Source organism: Drosophila suzukii, chromosome 2R (assembly GCF_043229965.1).
Source record: "Drosophila suzukii chromosome 2R, CBGP_Dsuzu_IsoJpt1.0, whole genome shotgun sequence".
NCBI classification, from domain to species: Eukaryota; Metazoa; Arthropoda; class Insecta; order Diptera; family Drosophilidae; genus Drosophila; species Drosophila suzukii.
Window position 1 is genome coordinate 272,727 of NC_092081.1, and position 10,027 is coordinate 282,753.

Below are 10,027 nucleotides of genomic sequence, written 5' to 3' on the forward strand. Positions count from 1 at the left end.
TCGATGATCTCAAGGAAAAAGGGTTTTCTGCAAAGAACGTCAGTAACATTATAAACAGGAAAAAAGAGCAGCAAACACTCTTCAGGGTCGAGCTGGAGCCAGACAGCAGAGTCTTAAAGAAAAATGAAGTGCACCCCATTTATAACCTGCACTACTTATTGCACCGAAGAATTAACGTGGAAGAGCCACATAAAAGGAACGGCCCAGTGCAATGCACAAATTGTCAGGAGTATGGACACACCAGGGCAAAAGTGTTCGCTTCGAACAGTATGTGTAGCTTGTGGAGACTTCCACAATTCGGCTATCTGCCCTGCCAACAAAGAAGACCCCAAAAATAAAAAAACCCGTTAACTGCCAAGGTAACCACACGGCAAACTACAGGGGCTGTCCGGTCTACAAGGAGATGAAGGACCGCATGCGAAAAGTGATAGCAACGAGTCATCAGAATACCCAAAAGGCGTACACTTACTCGCGTACGACGCCGGAAGTATTTTTCGGCACGGCTGCAAGATCTTCCTTTGGTCAACTAAATACCCAGAAGGGATTCTCATACGCCGATGCCCTTCGATCGGGGACGGAAAACCCACTCCAGTCTAATCTAGGAAACGCTCAGCAGATCCAAGAACAGTCGCAAAGCACTCTGGAAACTATGATGGTCACCATGCAACAAAGTATGATGGAACTCATGTCATTCATGAAAACGACCATGCAAACACTGGTTCAAAACCAGAACATGGTGTTACAGCTACTTGCAGCTAAGCAGTCCAAATAATCAGATGGCAAATCTACGAATAACAATGTGGAACGCCAATGGCGTTTTACGGCACAACCTTGAAGTAACACAGTTCCTGATTGAAAATCATATCGACATTATGCTACTGGTAGAGACGCACCTCACAAACAAATACAACTTCCAAATAAGAGGCTACACTTTCTACCGCACAGACCATCCAGATGGTAAAGCCCACGGCGGAACCGGCATCCTAATCAGGGAATGCATCAAGCACCACTTTCACCAAAGGTTTTCAACTAAACCACGTCTACAAAAGTGCAGTCAGGCAACGGAAACCTCACCATAGCCGCTGTCTACTGCCCGCCTCGCTTTACAATTTCTGAAGGACAATTCATGGACTTCTACAACTTGCTTGGAGACCGCTTTATAGCTGCAGGGGACTATAATGCCAAACACACGCACTGGGGATCACGCCTTGTGACTCCCAAAGGAAGGCAATTATACAATGCAATCATAAAACCGAACAACAAATTAGACTATGTTTCCTCTGGCAGCCCCACATACTGGCCAACAGACCCCAGGAAAGTTCCAGACCTAATAGACTTTGCGGTGACAAAAAACATTCCCCGCAATATAATAAGCGCCAAAGCGCTAACTCTTCTTCAAAGCACAAAAACCACAGATCACCCCCTCAGGCTGACGTCGCACAGAACCAACTGGTTAAAATATAAAAAGTATGTAAGCACACACATCAAATTAACCCCTCACTTCAACATCGAAGCGGACATCGACTGCTCTACCGATGCTCTTGAAGAAGTATTCGTGGAGGCAGCCACTATCTCAACACCACAAGGAAGGGACGTGCAAACCAACCACTTCAAAACTAATCTGCAAATTGAACGGTTAGTCCTAGAAAAGAGACGTGCCTGGCAAACCAACAGATCGCCGTCATCAAAACAACGTCTCAAGGAAGCCACTCGCTCACTAAATCGAGCTCTAAAGCAAGAAACAGAAAATGCATAGCTGCAGTACATTAAAAAAACTATCGCCAACCAGTACAAAACATCCTCTGTGGAGGGCTCACCCAAAACTGAGCTCTCCAATCGAAACAGTCACTCCGATAAGAAACTCATCTGGCATCTGGGCCCGCAGCGACGAAGATAGAGCCGAAACTTTTGCTTTACATCTAAGAAACGTCTTCCAGCCGAACCCTGCCACTGGTTCATTTTTCCTACCACAAAGCGAATCTGAATCTATTTCCCTACCACCACTGTTTCAGCCAAAGGAGATCGCAAAAGTCATTTGGGAACTGAAACCGAAAAAGGCCCCTGGCGGTGACCAAATAACCCCAAAAATGTTAATTGAACTTCCAAACTCTGCCATTGAGGTTATTTGTAAGCTCTTCAATGGGATTATAATTCTCGGCTACTATCCGAAAAAATTGAAAAAATCTATTATCATTATGATACCGAAGCCCGGAAAAGACCACACAATTCCGTCATCCTACAGACCAATTAGTTTATTATCTTGTCTGTCTAAGCTGTTCGAAAAATGCCTTCTAACTCGCATAACACCATATCTAGGAGCACACAATGTTATCCCTGCTCATCAATTTGGATTTCGTCAAGACCATGGAACAATCGAACAAGTTAACAGAATAACATCAGAAATACGCACAACCTTTGAGCATCGGGAATACTGCAGCGCAATATTCCTCTATGTATCTCAAGCCTTCGATCGAGTATGGCTAGATGGCCCCATGAACAAAATCAAAACACACTTACCTGATTACACTCACAAGCTTCTTGAGTCGTATCTATACAACAGGACCTTCGCAGTAAGGTGCAATACAACAACATCCGACGACTACATTATAAAGGCTGGAGACCCACAAGGAAGCGCGCTAGGGCCTACTCTGTTCCTCCTATACACAGCGGATATTCCCACGAACGAGCAGCTAACAACACCTACGTTCGCTGACGACACCGCAATTTTAGGTCGCTCGAGGTGCCCAGGCCGAGACACAACACAGCTAGCAAACCACCTCCTTGTAGTAGAGAGGTGGCTATCTGATTGGCGGATTAAAATAAATGAACAAAAATGTAAACACATAACGTTTATTCTCAACAGGCAAACATGCCCTCCACTGTTATTGAATAATACGCAGATTCCCCAAGTCAACGATGTAACGTATCTCGGCGTCCACCTTGACAGACGACTAACCTGGAGAAGACACATCGAACGCAAGAAAGTACATCTAAAACTAAAGGCCAGCAGCTTCCACTGGATTCTTTACGCTCGTTCGCCCCTGCGTCTGGACTGCAAGGTTTTGCTCTACAACTCCACTCTCAAGCCCATCTGGACATATGGCTCCCAGCTATGGGGGAACGCCAGCAGAAGCAACATAGACATTATACAGCGCGTTCAATCGAAAATCCTGCGAACTATCACTGGGGCACCATGGTATATTCGCAACCAAAACATCCACAGGGACATAAGCATTCCTACCGTAAAAGATGAAATAGACAAACAAAAAGCGTCCTTCAACGAAAAACTCTCTGTGCACCCCAATCGCCTCGCAAGAGGCTTGACTTGGGTTTCCAGCCGATCCCGTCTACAACGCAACGACCTGCCAAGCCAGCTATAACTTTCATATGACTGTGAGTTAGATTAATTAGTCTAAGATTTAATAAACTTATTGTTAGTATCCAAAGGGAGAAGATTCAATATATAAACAGCAAAGCATTTAAAAAAAAAAAAAAAAAAAAATCTGACAGATCAAATGTGGGATTCCCCTTTTTGACAAGCACACCATGCGTATGACACAAGTACAAAGGCATTAACGCGATAATTGACAGGAAACAAATATACACCGATATTTTGCAATCGTGTAAGAACGAGGTTTTTATAATAAATAATAGCTACGGCTTGGTAGTGTTTAGAACTACCTTCATGGTTTGAATACCTCATACGCCACTGAGGCGGATTGTCGCCCCGAATCAAAGACTTTAAAGTGTCTAAAGGTTCATCCCACTTATTTTAGAGATTTGTTCATACACTTCGACGGCGGGGGACGTGACTCTCTGTTCGGAGAGTTCTTTAATGTTTACTTTAAATAAATAAATCTTTGTGATTAGGTGCTGTCTGTACAGCTACCACAACCGGTTCATAGATCAGTTGACATTTTATACTCTTCTGAATTTGTATCTTTTGTAATATTAAACATCTAGTAGGCATTAAATAGCTCCCCGTCTGATTCCTCGAATGAATAATTTTCAAAAGTTTCCGTTTTTAATGTACATTCCTCTTTCTGGCTGCCATCGGGATCTAATTTCCTATCTCTCCGCTGAGAGAATATTGATTTTTCAGAATTTTACATGCATTTTGCACAAAAACACTATAATTTAGTTCTCAATTCACAGATAAGACGGATAAAAGTTATTTTCATATTTATTATACCCGTTACTCGTAGAGTAAAAGGGTAAACTAGATTCGTCGGAAAGTATGTAACAGGCAGAAGGAAGCGTTTCCGACCCCATAAAGTATATATATTCTTGATCAGGATCACTAGCCGAGTCGATCTAGCCATGTCCGTCTGTCCGTCTGTCTGTCCGTCCGGATGAACGCTGAGATCTCGGAAACTATAAGAGCTAGGCTATTGAGATTTGGCGTGCAGCGCAAGTTTGTTTCAGCAATGTGCCACGCCAACTCTTACGCCCACAAACCGCCAAAAACTATGGCTCCTACAGTTTTGATGCTAGAATAAAAATTTTAGCTGAAATGTATTGCTCTCATCAATACCTATCGATTGACTCACTCTTACGCCCACAAACCGCCCAAGCCTGTGACGCCCACAGTTTTCATGCTAGACTAAACATTTTAACTGAAATGTATTGGTCTCGTCAATACCTATCGATTGATCCAAAACAAAATTTGTCACGCCCACTCTAACGCCCATAACGCTTAAATCTGTTTACCGCCGGTAGGTGGCGCATTTTAATCTCGCTTTGCTGCTTGCATATATCCATTTAGCTGAGTAACGGGTATCTGATAATCGATGTACTCGACTATAGCGTTCTTCCTTGTTTTGTATTTATTTTGTATATGAAAAAATGTTTGTATTCTTAATATGATAATAATTTTTTAAAGCAATTCAAGAATGGAGTAAATATTTCACGAAAAGTACACATACATGATTTCCATTTATCGCGTAATGTTTATATTTGCCCATTAAATAGCGAGGTCCTTTTCTTCTCCACAAGGGTCGTCTTTTTATACCCTTGCAGAGGGTATTATGATTTCAGTCAGATGTTTGCAACGCAGTGAAGAAGACGTTTCCCAACACATAAAGTATATATATTCTAGATCAGCATCACTAGACCTGTGGGAAAATAATATGAAACAAATTATAGCTTCGGTGTTTTTTAACCTACGCTTGGAAATAACATTTTTTAAATAGTTTTGAATTTTGAATTTTATCAAAATCGACGACTATATCATGTAGCTGCCATAGGAACGATTGGAAAATTGGTTGGAAAATAATATGAAACAAAGAAAAGCTTCGGTGTTTCTTCAAATATTATCTTATACTATGGGAATATCATTTTTTGTATTTTTAAATTTAATAATTATAACTGCAAGGGTATACAAACTTCAGCATCCCGAAGTTAATTTCCTTTCTTGTTTTTTGTTCACGTTCACTCCAAAAAGCCGTTTCATTTCTGGAGGCAGTGTCGAGCGGCAGTCATCTCCGGATGTCTACATCTCGATCGCTCGCACTGCCCTCCGCTCTGCCTCTTCAACTCTTTCCTACGTCTCCACTCCACTCTGGAGCGCCTTATTTAAGGTAGGCTTCAGCAGTTCTATTTTTCAAGTGTCCAAATAAACACCTACGTACCTCGCGCCACAACCCGAAAATACTGCCGTCTTTTTCATGCCTTCGTTCTTGGAATTTTCTACTATTTAAGCGATAAAGTCACACCTCGCCCCATCATTATTGTAATTCGAGCCGGATTTCAATATCTTTGGATTTTCCTCCTATGGAGTTTCCTTGGTTTTTTGCCCAGCAGCAACGGTGGCTCGAACCGCTTCAGACCACTTATCATTATTATTTGCCGATCATGCAGCCAGTATTTCAAATACTATTTAGACTAACTTTCTGTTTGTTTTTTATCGTTAATCCAAAAGTGTATTTCAATTCCGTTAATTGTGCCCGACAATATTTCAGTTTCCTTTGCCCACAATTGTACACTTAAAAAAATTCCAGTAGATATTACAATGCTACTACCCAACTCATATATTCCTCAAATATATTTTTACCCGTTTCTTTACTCTACGAGTAAGAGTATACTAGATTCGTCGGAAAGTATGCAAAAGGCAGAAGGAAGCGTTTCCGACCCCATATATTCTTGATCAGGATTACTAGCCGAGTCGATCTAGCCATGTCCGTCTGTCCGGATGAACGCTGAGATCTCGGAAACTATACAAACAATAATGGGATTAGGCATGCCGATTCCTGAGATTCCTGCGCAGCGCAAGTTTGTTTCAGAAATGTGCCACGCCCACTCTAACGCCCACAAGCCGCCCAAAACTGTGGCTCCTCCAGTTTTAATGCTAGAGTAATAATTTTAGCTGAAACGTATTGGTCTCATCAATACCTATCGATTGACCCCAAAAAAAAGTTTGCCACGCCCACTTTAACGCCCACAAACCGCCCCCAAACTTCTAAAAATCGTAAATATGAACGCGGATATCTCGGAAACTATCAAAGATGGAGAAATGCGATCTCAGATTTAGATTCCGTAGCCCTGTACGCAGCACAAGTTTGTTACGCAAATATGCCACGCCCACTTTAACGCCCACAAGCCGCCCAAGCCTGTGGCGCCCGCATTTTTCGTGCTAGATACAAAATTTGAACTGAAATGTATTGGTCTCGTCAATACCTATCGATTGTTCCACGTCCGCTCTAACGCGCATAACGCTTAAGTCTGTCTACCGCCCACATAACCACATATTGAGATCACGGTTAGGTGGCGCATTTCAATCTCGCTTTTCTGCTTGCATATCTCGATTTCCCTTTGGTCCCATTAGCTGAGTAACGGGTATTTGATAGTCGAGGCACTGGACTATAGCGTTCTTCCTTGTTTCTTTTTGGGGTCTTCTTTGTTGTCAGGGCAGTTAGCCGAATTGTGGAAGTCTCCACAAGCTACACAAACTGTTCGAAGTGAACAGTATGCCCTGGTGTGTACATACTCCTGACAATTTGTGCATTGCACTGGGCCGTTCCTTTTATAATGTTACTGACTGCAAAGAACAGAAAACCCTTTTTCCTTGAGATCATCGATAACTTCCTTGGCGGTTACCTCGGACTCGATTCCTTTTATTACCACTTGCAGGCCCTTGCTGCTTTTTAGTTGGTACGTGACGTGTAGTAGCTTTTCCTAGCTTCCTCCAGGTATTTGGATACAGTTCTGAAATGTTCTTCAGATTTGGTCTGAAGCTTGGTTTCATGGATATCCCCTTTTGTGACCGGAACAACATGAAAGTTTCCGTCCCCGGGTAGCGCAACAATTTTGTTGAGGCGTTCGAGATTTTCTCCCCAATGTAAATTGGTGGGGGCTTTGGTTTCGGTTGGTTCTCCTGAGCCATTTCTGGTTTATTTTCATCTAGAAGCGCAAATCTATTGCTTTTGGATTATTTTTGACTTGTTACCTACCGCGGTGTTCTGCGGGCTAAGCTTACGCTTGATATGGATTTACCGATCTAGTCCGGTCTGTATGGCCGGACCCGCTTGCTTAATTTTGTTTTGATTTAGATGGTTTCGTGGTTTTTGTTTCCGTTGAATTTAGAGCTGCGGTTGCAGTCGATTCCGAAGTAAAAGCCGTAGCTGTGGTTGATGTTGTTTTTTTTTTTGCCGTAGCTGTAGTTGTTGCTGACAAATTTAGTGCGGATGCAGAAGTTTTACCGTTGCATGTTGTTGGTGCGCCAGGGGTCGAAACTGATGGTGTGGAGTGGGGTAGCCGTAAGTAAGAATGGTAAGCAAGATCGTGCTCCTTGGCTATCGACCGACAGTAGTGTCGTTTTTTGCACTTCGCTATCACACGTTGAGACATACGAAAAGTAACCGTCTCTTCGGCTCGCGGAGCTTGGTCGCTCTTTATTTTGTTCGTAGCTCATTGAGCTTTTATTAGCGTGGCACTTATTTACTATTATAAGATAAAATAATTATGTGCTGGTTTAAATTGGTTAGGGTTTTAGCGTCTTTTCGCTTATTTGAAATTAACCAGTTTAGTTTTTGTGTTTTGCTTGCATTTAGTTTATCAATTTTCTTGCACTTTTCGCGGAGCTCGCACGAGACACCTCCGCTCTCTTCAGAGAACAATGTTGTTATTCACAACTTGAATCGAAAAAGATATATTTTATTAAAACGTCGTCTCAGCAGTTCAGAATCCGCGTCGGAAAATGAGAGTAAAATCGAATTAGTCGCAAAACTAAAATTTATGAATGGATCGGAGCCTGAATGTATCGAACTTTGGGAAGAAACTTATGATTATCACGCAAAATTCATTAACAAAAACTCAAATAATCTTAATGATATAATTGCTACCTTTCCAATTTTTAAGCAAGCGAGCGCCAGTTACTTTGAAGTCATATTTTTTTAATGCAATCCTTTTGTTTTGTTTGTGTTGTTTTGTATATTAGTTGTTGTGTTTTCTGTATATTTTATGCCTTTATAGATTTCATGCTTATTTTATTTTATTTTTTTACATTTTTAGATAGGTATTGACTTCGACAAACGATTCCCAGGGAAGTCCTACACGCTAATGACTTTATGGAATAAAACCATTGAAATACTAACTGCGTTTTTCGATGGAAATCTTAAAAATGCATATTATATCAGCTTATTTTCCGAAATTAAGGATGGTGCGTATGTCGTTAAGCTTTTTCAATTAAATCTAAATTGATTTTAGAACATAAAATGTTAAATACCATACTAATTTTAATTTTCTTCTCAGATGTCAAAAATTGCGCTTTATTTAAATGGCTGCACTGCATATTAAAGCCGACTGTGAGGAGCTGCAAACAATCAAACCCACAAGTTCATGTGCCTTCGATTCAAGATTCGATTAACATTAGAGTTATTGAAATAGGCCCTATTAACAATGTGCAGGAGGAGAAGGAACGGAAAAAGCGCAAGTCTGAGATAGACAACATTCTAGTACAACGCTATATGGTGGTGGTTGATGAAAACGATGACGAAGATCAAGAGTTTTTTGTTTTCTATGGTAGTTATCGACTCAAGTTTCACTCCTTTATAGGGGCTTTAGATACCCTATTTAAAATTGTTCATGTTTTTAATTTAAAGTATTCAGAAGAATCTTATTGGGTATGGAATCTTATTTTGACATAAATTGTCCAAGAGACAAAATGAGTCACTCAGTGACAAATTTGATGCATTACCTTAAGAAACCTTTAAAAACAAAAAAAAAAAACGAATTTCACTCAGACTTTTGAAAGTTCTGTACAATTTTTAAGTTTTACGAATTCATTAATTTTTTATATTTACTTTTTTTATTATTTCTTATAAACATACTTATTAAATAAGAAAACAAACACATTTAAAAACATAGCAAAATGAAATTCTTTAAATGCTTTAAATACTTTAATGAAAATATTTGTTACTTTCCACACCTGAAAGTCTTCCACGGAATGATGAAAATAAAACAGTTTAAGTGCACTCAAAAAAAAGCCGAGTTTTTTAAGGAATTTTTAAGTTTTAAAAAATTTAAAGAGCATAAAAACCATACACAAAAAATTAAAAATTCATTAAAAAAATCAATTTCAAAACAATGTATTGTTTTTAATGCAAAAATGATAAGAAAAATTTTTCCGATGACCATAACTTTAGTGAAGGAAACATAGTTTTTGAAAACCCGAACGAAGGTAATGTAAATATCGACGAATGAACTTTTTTAATGTTTCAATCACAAATTACTTAAGTTTGTCAAAAAATTTTACTTGAGTTACATTCCACAAAAACTTTTTGTCGAAAAGATGTACTCACCACTCAGGAAAAAATTCAAACTGTAACAACGACTATAGCTAATGCTCTAAGACATGTATTTTTAAAAAGTGTTCCAGACACTGTTAAGCAACCAGTTGAAAATATTATTTCTTTTTGTTCAAACCCTTTTCAAAATATTGGCACAGAGTATAGACGGTTTAAAAACCTTTTAAGCAAAAGTACCTTTGCTAAGCCTATTACTTTAAACGTCAATAATGAAATAACAGAAG

At 39.9% G+C, this 10,027-nt stretch overlaps 1 long non-coding RNA gene across 1 annotated transcript; it reads left to right on the top strand.

The window, feature by feature from the left end:
- Positions 1-8,135: 8,135 nt before the first annotated feature.
- Positions 8,136-9,253, top strand: LOC139352555 (uncharacterized). The gene is made up of 2 exons (XR_011603773.1): positions 8,136-8,656; positions 8,749-9,253. It is a non-coding gene; the product is annotated as an uncharacterized lncRNA (long non-coding RNA).
- Positions 9,254-10,027: the final 774 nt, after the last annotated feature.